Below are 22,744 nucleotides of genomic sequence, written 5' to 3'. Positions count from 1 at the left end.
AGAAATGATATCCTTCTTATTCATATGATGAGAAGTGAGGACAAAAGAGGTCACTCTTCCAACCCTGGAGATCCCTTTCCTCCCTCAGGGTATGGACCTCCACTCCATTTTGAGGCATAACATCTTTATAGGACAAGGATAAGGTCCCAATACTAACAGGAAAAAATGCTTAGGACTCTAACAGATTTTTGAGAATGTGTCAGTAAGTGCCACTAAATCCGATTTTCCTCGGTCCTCTTTGTGGTCTAAGAAGAAAGGCAATGGTGCAGGTTTTTGAGAATACATTGGAAAGGGCCACTAAATCTAACTTTCCTTGGTCCCCTTTGTGGTCTAAGAGGAAAACTAGTGTGTCTGCTTCTGCATCAGTGAGTGCAACTATTCTGATAAGCCGGGTCCAGGGACCGTAGCAGGTTCTTGGGCAAGAGGGGATCTGCAGCTGCATTGGTGACCACAACTATTCTGCTCAGCAGGGTCCAGGGACCATTGTGGGTTCTTAGATGGGGCATGGGGGGGTGACAAACAAACCAAAACCACAGGAAGTTTTTTCTTTCAGATGGGAAACACTCAAGCATCAACAGGCTCACCCTTGAAATGCATCCTAAGCCATTGGGACCAATTTGACCTGCAAACCCTGAAAAAGAGATGGCTCATTTTTTTCTGCACTATGTCCTGGCCCCAATATTCTCTCTCTGATGGGGAAGAATGGCCACCTGAGGGAAGTATAAATTACAATATTATCCTGCAGCTTGACCTTTTCTGTAAGAGGGAAGGCAAATGGAGTGAAATACTTATATCCAAGCTTTCTTTTCATTGAAGGATAATCCACAACTATGCAAAGCTTGCAATTTATATCCCACAGGCAAAGCTTGCAATTTATATCCCACAGGAGGACCTCTCAGCTTACCTCCATATCGTAGCCTTCCTATAGCTCCCCTTCCTATTAATGATAAGCCTCCTCTAATCTCCCCTACCCAGAAGGAAACAAGCAAAGAAATCTCCAAAGGACCACAAAAAACCCCGGCTATCGGTTATGTCCCCTTCGAGCTGGGAACTTGGTGAGGGGAACTTGGCCCAACCTGGGTACACGTCCCCTTCACCCTCTCTGATTTAAAGCAGATCAAGGTAGAACTGGGGAAGTTTTCAGATGATCCTGGTAGGTATATAGATGTCCTACAGGGTCTAGGGCAAACCTTCAACCTCAATTGGAGAGATGTCATGCTATTTTTAGATCAAACACTGGCCTTTAATGAAAAGAATGCGGCTTTAGCTGCAGCCTGAGAGTTTGGAGATACCTGGTATCTTAGTCAAGTAAATGATAGAATGACAGCCAAAGAAAGGGACAAATTTGCTACAGGTCAGCAAGCCATCCCCAGTATGGATCCCAACTGGGACCTCGACTCAGATCATAGAGACTGGAGACGCAAACGTCTGTTGACCTGTGTTCTAGAAGGACTAAGGAGAATTAGGAAAAAGCCCATGAATTATTCAATGATGTCCACCATAACTCAGGGAAAGGAAGAAAATCCTTCTGCCTTCCCGGAGCAGCTACAGGAGGCCTTAAGAAAATATACTCCCCTGTCACCCGACTCCCTCAAAGGTCAATTGATTGTAAAAGATAAGTTTATTACCCAATCAGCTGCAGATATCAGGAGAAAGCTCCAAAAGCGAGCCCTGAGCCCTGAACAAATCTGGAGGCGTTATTAAACCTGGCAACATCAATGTTCTATAATAGCGACCAATAGGAACAGGCCAAAAAAGAAAAGCAAAATCAGAGAAAGGCCACAGCCTTAGTCATGGCCCTCAGACAAACAAACCTCGGTGGTTCAGAGAGGACAGAAAATGTAGCAGGCCAATCACCTTGTAGGGCTTTTTATCAGTGTGGTTTGCAAGTACACTTTAAAGAAGATTGTCCCTTTAATCCCAGCACTTTGGGAGGCCAAGGTGGGCAGATCACGAGGTCAGGAGATTGAGACCATCCTGGCTAACACAGTGAAACCCCATCTCTACTAAAAATCTCCCCCCCAAAAAATTAGCTGGGTGTGGTGGCAGGTGCCTGTAGTCCCAGCTACTTGGGAGGCTGAGGCAGGAGAATGGCATGAACCCGGGAGGTGGAGCTTGCAGTGAGCCGAGATCACACCACTGCACTCCAGCCTGGGCCACAGAGCAAGACTCCATCTCAAAAAAAAGAAAAAGATTGTCCAACGAGAAACAAGCTGCCCTCTCACCCATGTCCACTATGCTGAGGCAATCACTGGGAGGCACACTGCCCCAGAGGACAAAGGTTCTCTGGGCCAGAAGCCCCCAACCAGATGATCCAACAATAGGACTGAGTAAGCATCAGCTCAGGTCATCACCCTCACTGAGCCCTGGGTATGTTTAACCGTTGAGGGCCAGGAAATTGACTTCCTCCTGGACGCTGGTGCAGCCTTCTCAGTGTTAATCTCCTGCTCCAGATGGCTGTCCTCAAGGTCTGTTACCATCCAAGGAGTCCTGGAACAGCCTGTAACCAGGTATTTATCCCACCTCCTCAGCTGTAATTGGGAGACTTTGCTGTTTTCACATTCCTTCCTTGTTATGCCTGAAAGTCCCACACCCTTATTAGAGAGGGACATATTAGCCAAAGCTGGAGTTATTATCTATATGAATATGGGGAACAAGTTACCCTTTTGTTGTCTCCTACTTGAAGATGGAATCAACCCTGAAGTCTGGACATTAGAAAGAATTTGGAAGGGTAAAAAATGCCTGCCCAGTCCAAATCAGGCTAAAATAGCCCACCACTTTTCCTTATCAAAGGCAATATCCCTTAAGGCCTGAAGCTCATAAAGGATTACAGGATATTGTTAGACATTTAAAAGCTCAAGGCTTAATAAGAAAATGCAACAGTCCCTGCAACACCACAATTCTAGGAGTACAAAAACTGAATGGTCAGTGGAGACTAGTACAAGATCTTAGACTCATCAATGAGGCAGTATCAAAACCCTATACTCTGCTCTCTCAAATACCAGAGGAAGCAGAATGGTTCACAGTTCTGGACCTCAAGTATGACTTCTTCTGTATTCTCCCACACTCTGACTCCCAGTTTCTCTTTGCTTTTGAGGATCCCACAGACCACACATCCCAACTTACAAGGATGGTCTTGCTCCAAGGGTTTAGAGACAGCCATCATCTGTTTGTTCAGGCACTGGCCCAAGATCTAGGCCACTTCTCAAATCCAGGCACTCTGGTACCTCAGTATGTGGATGATTTACTTTTGGCTACTGGTTCGGAAGCCTCGTGCCAGTAGGCTACTCTAGATCTCTTAAACTTTCTAGCTAATCAAGGGTATAAGGCATCTACATGGAAGGCCCAGCTCTGCCTACAACAGGTCAAATATCTAGGCCTAATCTTAGCCAGAGGAACCAGGGCCCTCAGCAAGGAGTGAAAAGAGCCTATACTGGCTTATCCTCACTCTAAGACTTTAAAACAGTTGTGGGGGTTCTTTGGGATCACCGGCTTTTGCCGATTATGGATCCCCAGATACAGCAAGATGGCCAGACCACTCTATACTCTAATCAAGGAAACCCAGAAGGCAACTACTCATCTAGTAGAATGGGAACCAGAGGCAGAAGCAGCCTTCAAAACCTTAAAGCAGGCCCTAGTACAAGCTCCAGCCTCAAGCCTTCCCACACGACAAAACTTCTCTTATTTGTCACAGAGAGAGCAGGAATAGATCTTGGGGTCCTTACTCAGACTTGTGGGACAACCCCACAACCAGTGGCATACCTAAGTAAGGAAATTGATATAGTAGAAAAGGCTGGCCTCACTGTTTACAGGTAGTTGCGGCAGTGGCCCTCTTAGTATCAGAGGCTATCAAAATAATACAAAGAACAAATCTCACCATCTGGACTATTCATGATGTAAATAGCATACTATATGCTAAAGGAAGTTTATGGCTATCACACAACTGCCTGCTTAACTACTAGGCGCTACTCCTTGAGGGACTGGTGCTTCAAATACACATGTTTCTGGCCCTCAACCCTGCCACTTTTCTCCCAGAGGATAGGGAACTAATTGAGCATAACTAACAACAAATTATAGTCCAGACTTATGCTGCCCAAGAGGATCTCTTAGAAATCCCCTTAGCTAATCCTGACCTCTACCTATATACCAGTGGAAGTTCATTTGTGGAAAATGGGATACGAAAGGCAAGTTATGCCACAGTTAGTGATGTAACAGTACTTGAAAGTAAGCCTCTTCCCCAAGGGACCAGTGCCGAGTTAGCAGAACTAGTGGCACTTACCTGAGCTTTAGAACTGGGAAAGGGAAAAAGAATAAATGTATACAGATAGCAAGTATGCTTATCTAATCCTACATGCCCATGCTGCAATATAGAAATAAAAGGAGCTCCTAACCTCGGGGGAACCCCCATTAAATACCACAAGGAAATCATGGAGTTATTGCACGCAATGCAAAACCCCAAGGAGGTGGCAGTCTTACACTGCCAAAGCCATCAAAAAGGTGAAGGAGAGAAGGCAGAAGGAAATCATCAGGCAGACGCTGAGGCCAAAATTGCTGCCAGGTGGAACCTCCCATTAGAAATACCTATGGAAAGACCCTTGGTATGGAACAGTCCCCTCCGAGAGATTAAGCCCCAGTATTCCCTGACTGAAACAGAATGGGGACTTTCACAGGGTCATAGTTTTCTCCCCTCAGGGCGGTTAATGACAGAAGAAGGAAAGGTACTCATACCTGAAGCCAGCCAGTAGAAAATACTTACAACCCTCCACCAAGCTTTTCATATGGGTATTGAGAACACTCATCCAATGGCCAAATGCCTATTTACAGGGCCAAATCTCCTCTGGACCATCCGACAGATAGTCAAAGCCTGTGAGGTGTGCCAAAGGAATAATCCCTTGGTCCATCATAAGGCCCTTCTGGGGGAACAAAGAATGGATCACTATCCTGGAGAGGACTGACAGTTAGACATCACCCATATGCCTAAGTCAAAGGGATTTCAATACTTGTTGGTCTGTGTTGATACCTTTACAAATTGGATAAAAGGCTTCCCCTGCAAGACAGAGAGGGATCAAGAAATGGTTAAAGTCCTAATTCATGAAATAATTCCTAGGTTTAGGCTTCCCCAAAGCTTACAAAGTGACAATGGTCCTGCTTTTAAAGCCACGATAGCTCAGGGAATTTCCAGGGCACTAGGGATACAATATCACCTTCACTGTGCCTGGAGGCCACAATCCTCAGGGAGGGTTGAGAAGGCAAATGAAACACTCAGGAGGCACTTAAAGAAACTAACACAAGAATCTCATCTCCCATGGCCTACTCTTTTGCCCATGGCCTTGTTGAGAATCCAAAATTCTCCTCACTAAATGGGCTCGGTCCATATGAAATGCTGTACGGTGAGCTTTTCTCACAAATGACCTCCTGCTTGATCAGGAAAAGGCCAACTTCATCAAAGATATAACTCCTTTGGCAAAATATCAATGAAACCTTAAAAATCTACCCGAAGATTTTCACAGAGAAGGGAATGGAGTTGTTTCAACCGGGGGTTCTAGTGTTGGTTAAATCCCTCCCTTTTACCTCCCCATCTGTGGATTCTTTGTGGGAAGGACCATACTCAGTAATCCTCTCTACCCCCACTGCAGTTAAGGTGGCAGGAGTGGAATCTTGGATTCACCAGACCCGAGTTAAACTTTGGACACCCCCTGAGGAACCTGTGGGACCATCATCTCAGGAGTCTCAAGATCAGCCAGACCAACCCTGATACACCTGTGAACCATTGGAGGACTTGAGTCTCCTATTTCAGAAGGAAACATCCCAGACTAAAAAGGCTCCTATGAATGATCCTGAAGAAAAACACCTTCCTCCTTAAAAAAGATAAGTGAAAACCTACATAATCTTTAACACCTCTCCTTCCCCCTTTAATGGAATCCTTTTACTAGTTCATCATATTATTAAGCAGCATACTAACCATACTCTTTGCAATAGGACTATATACTGTAGCTCTTGCAGAGATGAAAATCCTAATCACATCAACCTTCTTTCTATCGTCCTTCCTTCTGACAGCAATTTACTGCTACCTTTAACAGACTGGTTAAATGATTTCATCTTCCAGGGTACCCTCTTTCCTTTCCTACTTACTCTTTGCTTATCTATCCCTCCTGCTATCTTGGATACCCCACACAATCACCCCTACCCTTCCACTAGCTCCTAATTACCTCTACAAGACTTTCAACCCACTCTCTGTTAAACCACTCCAATCCTTCCCCTGGCAAACGACTGTTGGCTTTGTATCTCTCTATCAACCACTGCTTACATTCCACTCCCATTCCTGCAAAAAACTGGGTCCTTACCAACTTAACCTACCACCCTCATTATGAAGGAAAAGACCCTTTCCAACTTCTAAATATGCAATCATTAGCTCACTTCCCCATCTCTCATAGGACCAAGAATACCCTAACAGGATGTGCAATCCAACTTTTACGTTCTTACATTTCCAACCTCACCTATTACACAAGCAATGAAAAGCCCAAACACAACCCTGTAACTATGAATACCATCTTAACTTTCCAAGCCCCTTTAGGCATCCAATGCAACCTGTTATCAGGCCTGCCCCTGGGGCACCTACTATCCCATCAGTGTAATTACACCCTACAACTTCAAGCCCCAGCTGATCATAGTAACTTCCAGGTCACTCAAACAGTTCCATTCAGATGGCTTGTCCACTTCTCACCACTTCCAAAAATCATCACCTCCTTCCTGCTTAACAATCAGCCCAGGTTTTGTAATGGCAAATATACTCCCTGCATGACCATTACCCCTGGGGCCCCTGCAGCAGTGCCCCCACCACTAGTGAATGCCTTCTCATCCCCTCTTTCAAACACTCTCAAAAGATTCCTAGTAAATACAAAATGGTTTTTTCTCCAATGGGAAAACAGAATACAGGGAGCCACTCAGTTTTCTCCCAATACTCCTTTCCAGCTGCTCACCAGAGCTACCTTGGCAAGTACTCTAGGAGTATGGGAAAATGAAAACAACAAACTCACACACCTTTTTAACATACACTACCAGTTCTGTCTACCCAGCCAACGCATATTCTTCTTATATGGAACTTCAACCTATATCTGCCTCCCCACTAACTGAACAGGCACCTGCACCTTAGTCTTCCTAAGTCCCAACATTGACATTGCCACAGGAAATCAGACCCTATCAGTGTCCCTTAAAGCTCAAGTCTGTCAGTGCAGAGCCATACAACTAATACCCCTACTTATAGGGTTAGGAATCGTTACTGCTACAGGAACTGGAATAGCCAATTTATCTACTTCATGATCCTACTACCACACAGTCTCAAAGGATTTCTCAGAGAGTTTGCAAGAAATAACAAAATCTATCATTACTCTAAAATCACAAACAGACTCTTTGGCAGCAGTGACTCTCCAAAACCGCTGAGGCCTAGACCTCTTCACTGCTGAGAAAGGAGGACTCTGCATCTTCTTAATGAAAGAGTGTTGCTTTACACTAACCAGTCAGGGATAGTAAGAGATGCCCGGCATTTACGAGAAAAGTCTTCTGAAATCAGAAAACACATTTCAAACTCTTATACCAACCTCTGGAGTTAGGTGACATGGATTCTTCCCTTTCTAGGTCCCGTGACAGCCATCTTGCTATTACTCACCTTCAGGCCCTGTATTTTTAACCTCCTTGTCAAATTTGTTTCCTGTAGGATTTAGGCCATCAAGCTACAGATGGCCTTACAAATGGAACCCCAAAAGAGCTCAACTAACAACTTCTACCAAGGACACCTGGATCAACCCACTGACCCTTTGGCTGGCCTAGAGATTTCCCCTCTGGAGGACACTACCACTGCAGGGCCCCTTCTTCACCACTATCCAGCAGGAAGTAGCTAGAATGGTCATTGCCCAATTCCTAACAGCAGTTGAGGTATCCTGTTTAGAAGGGGAACTGAGAGGTGAAGCCAGCTGGACTTCTGGGTTGGGTGGGGACTCAGAGAACTTTCCAGTCTTACAAGAGGATTGTAAAATGCACCAATCAGCACTGTGTAGCTAGCATTGTAAAAAGCACCAATCAGTGCTCTGTGGCTAGCTAGAGGTTTGTAAAATGTGCCAATCAGTGCTCTGTAAAAATGCACCAATCAGCACTCTGTGGCCAGATAGAGGTTTGTAAAATGGACCAATCAGCATTCTGTAAAATGGACCAATCAGCACTCTGTAAAATGGATAAATCAGCAGGATGGGTGTGGACAAATAAGGGAATAAAAGCTGGCCACCCCAGCCAGCAGCAGCAACCCACTCGGGTCCTCTTCCGTGCTGTGGAAGCTTTGTTCTTTTGCTCTTCACAGTAAATCTTGCTGCTGCTCACTCTTTGGGTCCATGTCACATTTAAGAGCTATAACACTCACTGCAAAGGTCCATAGCTTCATTCTTGAAGTCAGTGAGACCACGAACCCATCGGAAGGAACAAACTCTGGACACAGCCTTTCTCCTCTTCCTTCCTAGTGAATGCCCTCTCATTTTTCAAGACTGGAGTCAACTGTTCCATTTTCTCTTCATCGTTTCTGGGCTTCTTCAGGTAGATTTAGTCTTTCTCTTTTGAATTTCAGTGGCCCTTTTAAAAACATATGTTACAGCAATCATCATTTCCTTTGTATATTGAAATGACCAAGGGAAAACTGAATAATTCAGAAATGCACCAATGTCACAGTATTTGAACATTTTTTTTTTTCCAGGATCCCATATTCAGACCACAACTTTGTGAGTCTTGCTGAGTATTGAAATCTTTGTTGTTAATCATTAATATAATGCAAGTTCATGAGAACACAGAATTAGTCTTTCTAAATGTTCCCAGACCAAACTGAGGTTTGTGCTGCTATTTCTCATGGTCCAATAGTGAGATGTAGATGAACTGAGGGGGAAGAAAATTTTTTATTTCTGTAACCAGTTACAGGGAGAAGACCTGGAAATTATTGCCAGACCTACTCAAAATTACAGTTTTGCAGAGCTTATGTACCATCTAAGCTATACGTCTACATGTAAGTACACATTCATCTAAAGACATAAGTGATTAACTTATTTTAATCTACAACTAAGGTCTGAGTCTTGAAGACCTTTCTCTGGAGCCTCAGTAAATCAACTTAATCTAAATGGTTCCAGGTGCTGGGGTGATTACCTTTATCTTGTCTCCTGCAAAATCGAGGGCATTTGGGAAATTCCTTCAGACCTCCAATAAACTTGTTTGTGGAGGCCTGGGGAGTTTCTTCAGAACCCCAGTAAAACTTGCTTAATCCTAAATAGGTCTGTTAAGAATTCGTTCTTTATTTTTTCATGCTTTAAGGCCCAAGAAAGGCCTAGACAAGACTCTTGATGGGCTTTTGTTACATTCTGGCCTTTGTATAAGGACACTGGCTTTTAATATTTAACTTAACCACTCAGTCAGTACTGAAACTGTTGTTAGTGAGACCTGGCCAACTACATAAAGGATTAAAGTCTTTTGTGTGACTCTATACAAAATGTTGCAAGACCCAAGCCTAAAGCACACCATAGTGGGTGTGTTTGTTCCTGCACACACTTGCACACTCTAAACCCAAAACATTGGAATATAGTCTCGCAGACTTTAAACTGTCTTATTTTTCTTATTAAACTAGAACCCATAGAGTGAACTTTTCTCAATTTGCTTATGATAGGTCATCTACTTCTGATAACTGTTCACTAATTTTGACCTTGCCCCTATCTCACATTTCTGTTTCTTGTTTCATTTTTTTTTTTTCATAACTAACTAAGGACCTGCATCCTAAGTACCAAAAGAGAACAGTCCCCCTTTCATTCCAACATTCTGGCTAAGGGTGAATTAGGGATTTACCTTTGTTGAGCCACTGTGGCAGAATATATTGAGAATCTTTTGATATCTGTTTAATTCAGTATCTGGTACGTGTTAGGAGTAGACACTAAATATGAATTTATCAGATGTCCAAACATACTACCTTTGGAAAAAGTTAGCCTTGGGTCTATGAAGAAATGAAGTTGGAGATAAATAAACCTTAGATGTGAGTTCAGGAAAGATTTTCTCACTTCCATGAGCCAGGGCTCAATATAACCTGGATTCTGAGCCAAAGAGAGTCCTAGACAAGATCAAATAGAGGGGTTAAGCCTTGGATAAACATATCAGAAAGACATAGTAAACCAGCCTAGGAAGTATTTCAGGCTCTGTATTTGTATAATAATAATTCTATATGTTGTATGGCCTTTCCATTATCCAAGACTATTCAGTAAAGTGTTATTAATAGTTGCAGCCTGACTATAATGACATGCAGAAAATTAGAAAAGTACTATGCCCATGTAGGGTAAAGTGATACAAAAGGAAGCAATTTCCCCTTTCTTGAGTAGTCCTCCTTCTTCCTATAGTAGAGAACGGTGAAGGCAGGTGGTAGCTATCATTAACAGAGGACAGCTACATCTGAAGAGAAAGGAAGAAAAAGAGAGAGATATTAACTTGTACCATTGATATGGTTTGACTTTGTCCCCACTCAAATCTCATCTTGAATTGTAGCACCCATAATTCCCACATGTTGTGGGAGGGACCAGGTGGGAGATAATTGAGTTTCCCCCAATACTGTTCTCTTGGGAGTAAATAAGTCTCACAAGATCTGATGGTTTTATAAGGGGTTTCCCCTTTCACTTGGCTCTCATTCTCTCTTGCCTGCTGCCATGTAAGACATGTCTTTTGCCCTCCACCATGATTGTGAGGTCTCCCAGCCACGTGGAACTGTGAGTCTATTAAACCTCTTTTTCTTTATAAATTACCCAGTCTTGAGTATGTCTTTATCAGCAGCATGAAAACGGACTAATACAACTATTATAATTTGAATATGAAAAAGAACTATGATCTCATTTTGTAGTCAAAGGCAGGTGAAGTCTAGAATACTGGAGTTCATGTACTTCCTTTTCAACTTTTTCTTCTGTACTACAAGTTTCTCCAGAGAAAGAATCATGCCATTTTCATCTCAGTACTCCTGGTTTCAAGGTTATTCTTGCCATGATGTGTAAGTGTTTAAGTGTTTAATAAATGCTCATTGAGTCAATGAGAGAGAAATAAAGCAAGAAAGTTTTTAAAGGTAGTTTAATCCTTTAATTCACTTTGACATTTATTATTTTCCTAAAACATGAAATATATTTTTACCAAGAACTTGAAAGTACAACTATGAATAAGGTATGATTCTTGCTAACAACTTACAGTTTATGAAGGAGATATTGATGCAACTAACTCTAATATGAAACATGTGCAAACAGAACACTTCCTTATGCGTGTCAGAGGAGGCTTTTTGGAGAAAATGTGGGCCTGACAGTCAAATAGGATCACGACCTCTGGAGAAGAACATGGTATAAAAAGTGAGAATATTGCCTAGGAATAATAATGTGGAGGCCAAGATGGGCTGACACTTACCCCAAATCATTCATTCAATCATTCAGTCATCTATTTAACAGATGTTTACTAAATATTTAATATGTGAAGCACTTGTGAAACAGATCATTATGATGAGGAAAAGAGGTATATCAAAATATTCATTTTCTAATAAAGAATAAGAGGAGAATGCCCAGTGAAAGGAGACATTTTGGGCATTTCTAGGCTTAGACAAGGCATTCTGAGGGCTTCTATGCAGCATGTCTTCTTTCTCGGAGAACAAGAGGAGGCTACCTGCATTGGGGAAAACCAGGGAAGGTCTTGATATGGCATTTCTAGTGCCAGATGGCAGGGCCTGGAATGGATCATAAAGGGCCAGAGCAGGGTATGGAGATCCTAAAAAGTATAGGAATGGTTTAGGGATGTATTTGAGAAATGGTTACACTTCAGAGTAGAAAATCAAACCAAAAAAAAATAAAGGTGAGCAGTAAGTCAAAGGTCAGAAGTAACACTAAGCTGAGGTCTAGGAATTCAAGCCCAAAGCACTAGGTAAGGTTTAGAAGAGGTAAGTTACTAGCTGGGTTTAAAGACTGACTACAGGCTGAGCACAGTGGCTCACACCTGTAATCCCAGCATTTTGGGAGACCAAAGTGAGCAGATCACTTGAGGTCAGGAGTTTGAGACCCTGGCCAACTTAGTGAAACCCTGTCTCTACTAAAAATACAAAAATTAGCTGGGTGTGGTGGTGTGTGCCTGTAATCCCAGCTACTCAGGAGGCTGAGGCAGGAGAATCACTTGAACCCAGGCAGCAGAGGTTGCAGTGAGCCAAGATGGCACCACTGCACTCCACCCTGGGTGACAGAGTAAGACACTGTCTTAAAAAAAAAATAAATAAATAAATAAAATAAAGACTCACTATAATTTGTAGAGGTAATCCACACAGCTCCTCCACCAGAAGGGCATTATGGCTTATGTTAGAGGGTGGAAGCAAAAGGGGACAAAAAAAGGAATAGAAGGAGTTGGAGGAGTTGGTGAAAAGATGAAATGACCATCAGTAATCCGTAAGAATAGTTCAGTTGGCTTCCATCCCTGTGTTAGAATTTCAAGGGAAGACCCATTTCTTTGGAATGATAATGACATGAACATAGTTTGTAAATTCTGGAGTGGATAAATTTATTGTTTAAGCCAGAACCAAGATAATTATAAGGGTATTGTCCAAATAAGAGTAAGACATAATCTCCAGAAAATGAATCTTGGATTAAAAATAGGGGAGAAAGATCATCATCTAATAATTCGTGTACACAGCAGAGATTCACTTCAAATAAACAATGTACTAGGAGAACAGAGAAACCTTAGATGTCCAAATATATGGAACCGGGAGAGACTTGTTCCCTGAAAATATAGAATAAAAAATGGGTCCCTGTTTCATTACAGAAGTGTTGGCATGACTGTTGTTGGCATAAGCATTAATATCTACTCCTGGCTGGGCGCAATGGCTCACACCTGTAATCCCAGCACTTTCAGAGGCAGAGGCGGGCAGATCATCTGAGGTCAGGAGTTCTAGACCAGCCTGGCCAACATGGTGAAACCCCGTCTGCACTAAAAATACAAAAATTAGCTGGGCGTGATGGTTCATGCCTGTAATCCCAGCTACTTAGGAGGCTGAGCCAAGAGAATCGCTTGAACCTGGGAGGCGGAGGTTGCAGTGAACCGAGATCACACCACTGCACTCCAGCCTAAGTGACAGAGTGAGAACCTGTCTCAAAAAAAAAGAAAAAAAAAAAAACTACTCCCAATGGTTTAGGTAAGCAAGTACCCTAAATGCTGATCCAATGACATTTTATCTTATTTTATAATTTTATCTTATAATTACCTTACTTAATACATCTTTATGCTTTTATCTCACTCACTAAATTAATGGTTTTTAATCTCCAGTGTGTATTAAACAAACTGGAAATTTTTATTTTAAATAAATATTTTAGAGCTCTACCAAGAAATTGTGATTTAACTGTTCTAGGTTACACCTTGGATGCCAGTATTTCCAAATCTCACAGTTAATTCTAATGTGCATTCTGAGTTGCAATTTCCACAGCACATTAAAATATCATCAACTACAAAACAGGGTCCCAATGGTTTATTTGGATTGGTAGAAAAATCTAAAGTTGAGATTCAGAATCATTGCTTATTAAAGATTACTTTGGAATGAAAGTAAAGATATTCAAAAATGTTCTAAAATATTTGCCCACGAGTATAGAAGGCTTCTGAATCAAAATATCTGAGAATAATCATTACCTGTCTTCTTCCTCCAAATCCAAAAGAAATGATGGGAGTTATAAATACATAACAGTCCAAGGAAACTGAGAAGCATCCTATTCCACATACCAAAATAATGAGGAATTTCTGGAAGATAAAAAGTAGATATGACGAAGAAACTGAGACTTAGTACATGCTTGAGATGTGACTAATGAAAAAGTAAGTTTTCCCCCTTAAAACTCTGGAATAACAAATGATGAGAGGCAGCAGGAAATAGAAGCAAGAGCCAGAAGTAGAAAATTCAGCAAGTAATTAATTAAAGACTGCAAAATAGCTACTCTGTCTCTGGCTCGCAGAGCATCTGGCAACATAGGATGCTAGAAGTGCTGAAAAAGTGATGGGAATAGATATTTTTCATATAAAGAGAATGTTAAAATATACAAACTCAGTTTAAGAATAAATGAATACCCATGTGACCATGACTCCAGTTAAGAATAGAACATTGCTAGTACATTAAAATGCCTCTTTTGGATAACAACTTCTCTTTCCCCTAAAAGTAACTACTAGGCCGGGCACGGTGGCTCACGCCTGTAATCCCACCACTTTGCGAGGCCGAGGTGGGTGGATCATGAGGTCAGGAGATCAAGACCATCCTGGCTAACACGGTGAAATCCCGTCTCTACTAAAAAAAGATACAAAAAAATTAGCCGGGCATGGTGGCGGGCACCTGTAGTCCCAGCTACTCGGGAGGCTGAGGCAGGAAAATGGCGTGAACCTGGGAGGCGGAGCTTGCAGTGAGCTAACATCGAGCCACTGCACTCCAGCCTGGGTGACAGAGCAAGACTCCGTCTCAAAAAAAAAAAAAAAAGTAACCTTCTAAGATCACAACTATAAATATTATTTGGTTTTTACTCTTTTGGGACTTTGATATACGTGGAATCATAGTGTATCTACTCTTTTGTGATTACTTTTCTCACTCAACACTATATTTGTTAGTTTCAAACTTGTTGATGTATGTACCTGCAATTCATTCCTTTTCACTGGTAGATAATAATCTAGTTTATAGATATACAACCATTTTTAAACCAATTCCTGTTGAAGAGTATTTAGATTGCTTCCATTTTTTAACTTTGATGAACAGTACTGCTATAAATATTTTTGTAATAAAGCCTGATGCACATGTGTAAACAATTCCCTTTGTTATACACATCAGAGTAAAATATTCATATGCTCAACTTTCTTAGGGCATGCCAACCTATTTTCAAAATACTTGTACCAATTTACACTCCCACCAGATGTATAAGTGATATTCTGTTGCTTTGCATTTCTTGCCATCATTTGAGTCATTAAAGTTTTTTTTTTTTTTTTTTTTTGAGATGGAGTCTTGTTCTGTCACCCAGGCTGAAGTGCAGTGGTGCGATCTTCGCTCACTGTAACCTACACCTCCCAGGTTCAAGTGATTCTCCTGCCTCAACCTCCCAAGTAGCTGGGATTACAGGCGTGCACCATGAGTTTTGCCATGTTGGCCAGGCTGGTGTTGAACTCCTGATTTCAAGTGATCCTCCTGCCTTGGCCTTCCAACGTGCTGGGATTAAAGGCATGACCCACCACACCTGGTCTTGAATCATTAAAGTTTAAAGCTTAATCTTGCATTTATGTAAAATTATCTCATCATGGCTTTCATCTGAATTTATTTGATTACAAATGATACAAACTTTTTGTAGTTTATAAGTCATTTGGGTTGCCTTTTTTTTGCGAATTTTTTATTCAAACTTTTACCATATTGGGCTGCCCATATTTTTCTTGTTTATAATATTTCATTGTTATTAATTCTAAAACTATTGGGCACTTTCTATGTTCCAGGCCCTGTTCTAGACACTTGAGCTACATCATTAGAACACACACAAAATACACATATCCCTAAGTAAATATTCTCTGCTCTTAGACACCTTCTAGTGTTGAAAGTGAAAGGGGAAACAGGCAATAAAAATACAAAGGTAAACTATGATGTATTTTATAAATTAATAAGTTCTATCAGTTAAAAAAAGAAAAAATTAAACAGGGTAAGGGGTGTTAGATTGCTGGTGCTGCATGGGAATGGAGCAAATTACAATGTAAAATATTATAAGAATAAGCCTTATGAAGATACATATGAGAGAGTGAGTACATGAATATGCACAGTTGAAGACTTCATCATCCTGGGTCCTACAGTCACTGTTCTGAGTAGATATCCCTTACTGACCTGCACTGGGTATAAAATATGAGCAAAGAAGTTTATTTTGTCAAGCTATTGAGATCTGGAGGTTGCTCTTTACTAGGTCATCACCTGGCTCATCCTACCTGAGGCAGTTACAGTAAGACATGCAAAATAGAAAGACTATTGTGATATTCTTGGAGTGTGGAATCCTTTAAGCAAACGAGACAACCCAGAAATTGTAAAAGAAGGGAACAAATTTGATTACATAAAATCTAAAAGCTCTCTATAGAAAACCTACCATGGAAGAAGGATAATAGATATATAATACTTTGTTGAAAAAATGATGATTTATAGACAAGGAATAGACATCCATAATGTACAAAGAGTTCTTATGAATAAGTAACAAATAAAAATTAATTCTAGAAACATGGACAAGGAATATGGATAAAGCATTAATATAGAAGATCTGTGTTACATAACATAGAAGAATATTCACGGTACTTTAGAAACACACACACACACATATTCCATACCTTTTTAAAAGTACACATATATATATAACATATAAAATGGAAACACACACATGTGTGTATGTGTGTATACATGAACATACTATATATATTTTATTTGTATGTGCAAAGAAAAAGTTATGGATAATATATAATAATATATTAACTATTAGAGTTTGATAACTTTTTTATCAACTGCAAGTTCTTTAATTTTACAAAACAGTTAAAAATGTCAGAGTATGGTTATGTTTGGTAAATTCCAGTTAGCAATCGAAAATAATTGTATTGTGCAATTTTGGTTATACTGCCCTATAAATATCAATTAGGTCAAGTTGGCTAATTATATGTTCACAGTCTCTTCATGCTGATTGATCTCCCTGTTAATGTAAGTTATTGACAGGGAAATATTAAAATCTCAAACAATTATTGCAGATTCACCTATTCCTTTTTTGGGTTCTGTCATCTTTTGTTTACATATTTTGAAGCTATGTTATTAAGGAAAATACATTTAAGATTTTTTTTAATTATTTTTTTTCTTGCTGTTCTTCATGAACTGTAGGTTAAAGATGGTTATATCTTCCTGTGAAAAAGAGATTTTATCATAAAATACCCTTATTTTTCACTCATAACACTTGTTGTTTAGGTGTACTTTGTCTGATACTATTATAGTCATATCAGTATTCTTTTGCTTAGTATTTATCATACATAGCATATCTTTTCCATTTTTTTATTTTTAACCTATATGTATTTTTATTTCAAGTGTGTTCCTTGTAAACAGCATATAGTTGGAGCTTTAAAAAACATTCAGTCAGCCTGTAATCCCAGCACTTTGGGATGCTGATGCTGGTGGATCAAGAGGTCAGGAGATCAAGACCATCCTGGGTAACACAGTGAAACCCCCATCTCTACTAAAAATACAAAAAATTAGCCAGGTGTGGTGGCGGGCACTTGTAGTCCCAGCTACTCAGGAGGCTGAGTCAGGAGAGTGGCCTGAACCCAGGAGGTGGAACTTGCAGTGAGCCGAGATAGCACCACTGCACTCCAGCCTAGGCTACAGAGTGAGACTCTGTCTCAAAAAAAAAAAAAAAAAAAAAAAATACTCAAACAGATTTGACTTCGAACAAGTATGCAACATCATTGCTCAGTATGAAAATGCATTGTAAAACCATAATTAAATGCCTCCTTAAATCCAGCAAAATTGTTAAAATTTAAAAGAATGACAATAGCAAGTTTTGCAAGAACATAGACGAACTGGAATTCTTATACCTTATTAGTAGGAGTGTTAATTGGTTAATAAAGCCACTTTGGAAAATGTTTTAGCAGCACATACTACCAAACTTGAACACATGGGGCTCTAAGACATAGTAATTCTACTCCTAAGTATACACCCAACAGAAATTAGGTGAGTGTGTAGTCCAACATAAGACATGCACGAAGTATTCATAGCATCTTCAATAATCACAGACAAAAACTGAAAATAACCCAAATGTCTCTCAATAGGAATATTGATAACTAAACTTTGGTGCACTCATGCAGTGATATACACACAGCAATAGAAAAGAACTGATACACAGAAAAACATGAATAAATCACATTGACATAACGTTGAGTGAAAAAATCCAGACAAAAAGGTGTATATACTGTTTGATTTAAATTATATAAAGTTTAATAAGAGACAAAATTAACGTTGGATGATAGATACCAGGCCATGGTTACTTGTGGGAGAGAATGATTAGTAATAAGATTGATTGGCATGAGGAAACCCTCTGATGTGCTGAAAATGTTCTATGTCTTGACCTGAGTAGTGGTTTCCTGGGCATATACAAATATAAAATGTCATCAATCTGTACACCTGAGATTTGTGCATTCTATGTAAAGCTATACCTAAATTAAAAAAGAAAATAAAATAAATATCCAGTTTTTCTTATTTAGAAAAATCCAAAAATCAGTTTATATGAAACCGACTTAACATACACTATTTTGGGTTTATGTTATCTTTCCATAACCTAATGTTGGTTAAAATGAGGTACTTCCCTATAGTCCTGTTCAGCAGTGCATACATATTTTGGGTGTTACTGTTTCTAAGTTTTTGAGCTGTGAAACTGATCCTTGGTCTTCATGAAGGGTTGTGCTGAAGACACAATGAGGAGATATGAAGGGAAACATCAAAGTGTCCAACTCTGAATTTTATTGCTCTTTCCCCTCCAGATAAACAATTTGCCTAGATAAATAATTTATTAAGAATAATCATTTTCATTTATGACCTTACCCAGGTATTTCTGTTGATATTGAGATGGCTGACTAATGACATTTTTGGAAGCATTTTCATCATACAAGAAAGTAGTGGCTATATTCACGCTAGTGAATTGTGCTAATGTTTTCTCTTTAAAAACACAACACATTTTATCCCTTTGAAAAGATCAATTGAAGTTTCTTTAAAAGTTCAGCTAAATATACACCACCCTGTGAAAGATCACCTCTACTAGAAAGTAGACAGCTGGAATCTCTGGGACAATTAAGTAGATGAGATGTGAGAACAGAGGTGCTGTTTTAATGGTTTTGTGACTGATTCTGAGCTCAATGGAATTCTTATACCAACTTTTCCTCTTGTCTTGCTTTGATCTGGTAGTGGATACTTTTGAGAATGAATATTGGCAATAATCCTCCTGGCAGCATATAAGCAACTTAGCGTAGTTTCAAGAGTACCAGTTCTAGAGTCAGGTTGCTCAGGCTCAAATCCTGTGATCACCAGGTCTATGCTGGGAGTCCAGAGGCAAGTTACTCCATCTCTCTAAGCTCAGTTTCCTCATCTGCAAAAGTGGGTATATCAGTACATTCCACACAGGCTTGTTGTGCAGATTAAACAGAATCATTTATGTGAAAGCATTTCAGGAAAAAATGAGGGAAATTTTTTTTTTTTTAGACAGAGTCTTGCTCTGTTGCCCAGGCTGGAGTGCAGTGGTGCAATCTCAGCTCACTGCAACCTCAGCCTCCTGGGTTCAAGCAATTCTCCGGCCTCAGCCTCCCAAGTAGCTGGGATTACAGGCATGTGCCACCACATCCGGCTAATTTTTTTGTACTTTTAGAGAGATGGGGTTTCAGCATATTGGCCCGGCTGGTCTCAAACTCCTGACCTTGTGATCTGCCCGCCTCTGCCTCCCAAAGTGCTGGGATTACAGGTGTGAGCCACTGCACCCGGCTGAAAATTTGTTTATACTAATCATATGCCCAGAAAGAAGCATGAAAGATGTATAATCCAGCTGGAACTGAGAAGGTATATAGTAGATTTTGTAGTAATGATTTCATGAGACAATCCACTTAAATTGATTTAAATAGTACTTGATGTATAATACTTGATAATAACATTAGCTTTCTTTATGTTAATTTTTAGCACTTTGAAAAAATGTGCATATTTAAAATCTAAACATACCTTAATTCTTGTGAACATTCAGAACAGACATTAATTTGTTTTTAATCTCTGTTATGCATTGATGACAAAGCATTAGAGTGGGAACTCGGAAATCACTGGTCAAAGGTGATGAGGAATAAGTGGCTCTTTCCTTCCTCTCATTTTGTTCATGTGGGTTCTCTTTAAAACCCATGCTCTACACAATCAGACCACAGTATTCCCTATTTCCCACATGGCAGAATGGGTGAAGATTGGAACTTCTGTAGTCCTCCATATTATTCCCTCTTCCACATTATTAAACTTTTCTCAATTAGGCTTCAAGTTCCTTCAGATAGATTGTAAGTGAGCCCTCTGGATTCAAAGGAAGCTCCCTTGTTACCTAAAGCCCAGGTATTCTGGCTTCTCAGGTAACCAGAAATTAATCTTTTCATCATCTCTCTATGGAGAGTGACAAGTTTTTACAGAGTTACAAATAAATTTAGCATCTTTTCAGCAATTCATTTTGCATTAAGAAAAACCACAGCCACTGAATAAAAAATTAAAAATCCTTGAGGACTCTACTTCATTTTATGCCTAGTGGCAAATATTACAGGATTATGCAGGCAGTTAGAAATGGTTCAAATCTAATTTAACTTTTCTGCAAAATGGCGTGTAGCCCACTGTCTACAGGATGCCAAAACATCTGATGACAGGTGAACACCTCAGCTGGCCATCTGGATAGTTACTAAATGTCAATCATCTGGGAGTGCCCGAAGAGCTGAATGGATGACTGAATTTTCACTTTACTTCCTTTTTTTATATCTTTTCTCCATATTTTGTCCTTTTCACTATTCTTATTTCCCTTCTTATTCATCTATAATAACAGCTATTGGGTGAGCAGAATTTTCTTCCAGAATGACATGCATTTCTCTCTGCCAGAGTCTCATCTTCCTTCCTCCATAGGACTTAACGTTGGTTGAGGATTCAAGCAACTGATAAATTGTTAATAGGCTTCCCCACATGTAATTGATGTTGGCATTCTTCCAGGGCTCTTCGTGTGAGTTTGGGGTGTAAATGTATCTGTCCAACAGACAAAATGTGTGCAAAGCTCTGAACACTCAGTAAATTTCCCAAATTAATAACATCTTTAGTGCTTTTGATCTTTATGATAAAGAGAGAGATGAATATATATTTGGCCATCCAGTCTACCTTGAATTTATGTTCCTTATCATCACATCTTGCTGTCTGTAAAACTTTGGTAATTTTTTCTTTTACTTTGAGTCTCCTTTTGCTCACCAGTAAAAACAAAATAACCTGTGGGAGTTGCTGTGTGGACCAAATGAGATACCAGAATCTGAAAAAGTGCCTTGGAAACTGTTGAAGGATTTACAATTGTGCAATACTATTTACTATGGTAGGAAGCATAGCATCAGGAGCTGAATACAAAGCAGAGACTTAAAAGCTTAGAAAGACCTCAATAACAAGAATCATGTCATTGTATGATTCCATGCTCCAGATATTGGCTGAAATGAAGTGATTCTTACAAATGTTTGCTAAATGAGAGAAAACTTTCAAAATCTATGAAAAAGAAGAATACTTAAATTTTAGTATTGTCATATTTAATAGATTCAATCTGTTGTATAAAGTGATTGTTTTCAACCTGCTAAAAGTCAATCATTACTTATTTCTTAAGGGCTTACTATACACCAGGCACTTGACTGGGCCTACAACAAATGTAAAGAAATCATTTAATATCAAGTAGGGAGAATTTTGGTTTGGGGTAGTGAATTCAGCCTATGTGTTTAATTCTCTTTTGTGTTCTTCACCCTTAGCCCCTTCCAATGAGTAAATTTTGTCAACAAGACAAAGAATGAAAATGCTGGAAACCCACAAAATTTTTTAAAGGAAAAGTTTCCAACCCCCAAGTCACTGGATACAGATAACTTGCCTAAGGATTGTGTGTAATAGGAGACTCCAGAAGGAGGTCAGCAAAGCAACCAGTCCCAGTGACATGGGCTGGAGGTAAGGCTGGAAGTCTCCCTGCTTTCCCAGGTAGTAGTCAAGTAATAGACACTGAGCAAATAGAGATTGGGAACATTGCTTACAGGTTAAATATATAATTGCTCAACTAAAAAGAGAAATGGAGGTAGAAAGGAGTCTACTGGAAGTTGTAAATAGCATGTTGAATTAGATGACCATCTAGAGAATTCTTAGAATGTCCTAGAACTCCAAGGCAAATAATGAAGAGATTCACATAGTGATAAAAAGTAAAAGAGGCAAAGAGGCATGAAGAATAGATCAAAGATTATATATACACATATATATGTGAGTGTGTACACACACAGAGTCCTCCTCTGCTCTCTATTTTGTGAAAAAACTCCACCTATAATAAATACCATACCCAGATGAGTACAGAATATTTCTATATTCTTTGAAAATATTTTTATGTAATGTTTTAACTATTTCAGGGAACTGAAAAAAAATGAATTTAATTAATGAGAGCAAAACCAAAATCTTAAAAAGAGAACTCAGAAAACCACACAGACCTGTCTGAGATACAGATGCAAAAATCCTAAATTCAAAATAAATTACTTAAAAGAATAAACTGTCAACACTATTCTACTTTTTGTCTAATGAACTTGTTTGTTAGTTTAAAAAAACTTACTGGAATTTTGATTAATATTTTATTTAAATGATAGATTGATCTTTGAGTAACAAATTTATTTACCTGAAGTACTTTTTAGCTTTCTTAATGCTAAAACAATATTCTCTTCTTTTAACTATTACTACTTAAATTTGTTAATCCAAATCTCCTTTGGATGAGCCACCCTATTTTCAAATAACATTTAAGCTTATGTACTCATTTTTACTGTAATCATTTGATGTTAATGTGACCATTGAGTCTGCTTCCAGTAGACTTCCACACACCAGGAAACTGGAAAGTTGAACTCTAAGAGGATCACTTTCAACATCAAATCCGTGTCTATCTAC

At 39.6% G+C, this 22,744-nt stretch overlaps 1 long non-coding RNA gene across 2 annotated transcripts; it reads left to right on the top strand.

The window, feature by feature from the left end:
• Positions 1 to 2,362: 2,362 nt before the first annotated feature.
• LOC129054968 (uncharacterized) lies at positions 2,363 to 22,347 on the top strand. Of its 2 annotated transcripts, XR_008519643.2 has the most exons (7): positions 2,363 to 2,510; positions 5,637 to 7,932; positions 8,508 to 8,580; positions 8,950 to 9,040; positions 13,725 to 13,878; positions 21,586 to 21,775; positions 22,222 to 22,347. It is a non-coding gene; the product is annotated as an uncharacterized LOC129054968 (long non-coding RNA). The 2 variants fall into 2 exon arrangements; XR_008519642.2 differs by lacking the exon at positions 22,222 to 22,347 and having other exon boundaries at positions 21,586 to 21,979.
• Positions 22,348 to 22,744: the final 397 nt, after the last annotated feature.

This window comes from Pongo abelii, chromosome 19 (assembly GCF_028885655.2).
Source record: "Pongo abelii isolate AG06213 chromosome 19, NHGRI_mPonAbe1-v2.0_pri, whole genome shotgun sequence".
Lineage (NCBI taxonomy): Eukaryota > Metazoa > Chordata > Mammalia > Primates > Hominidae > Pongo > Pongo abelii.
This window is presented reverse-complemented; position numbering and strand designations above follow the sequence as displayed.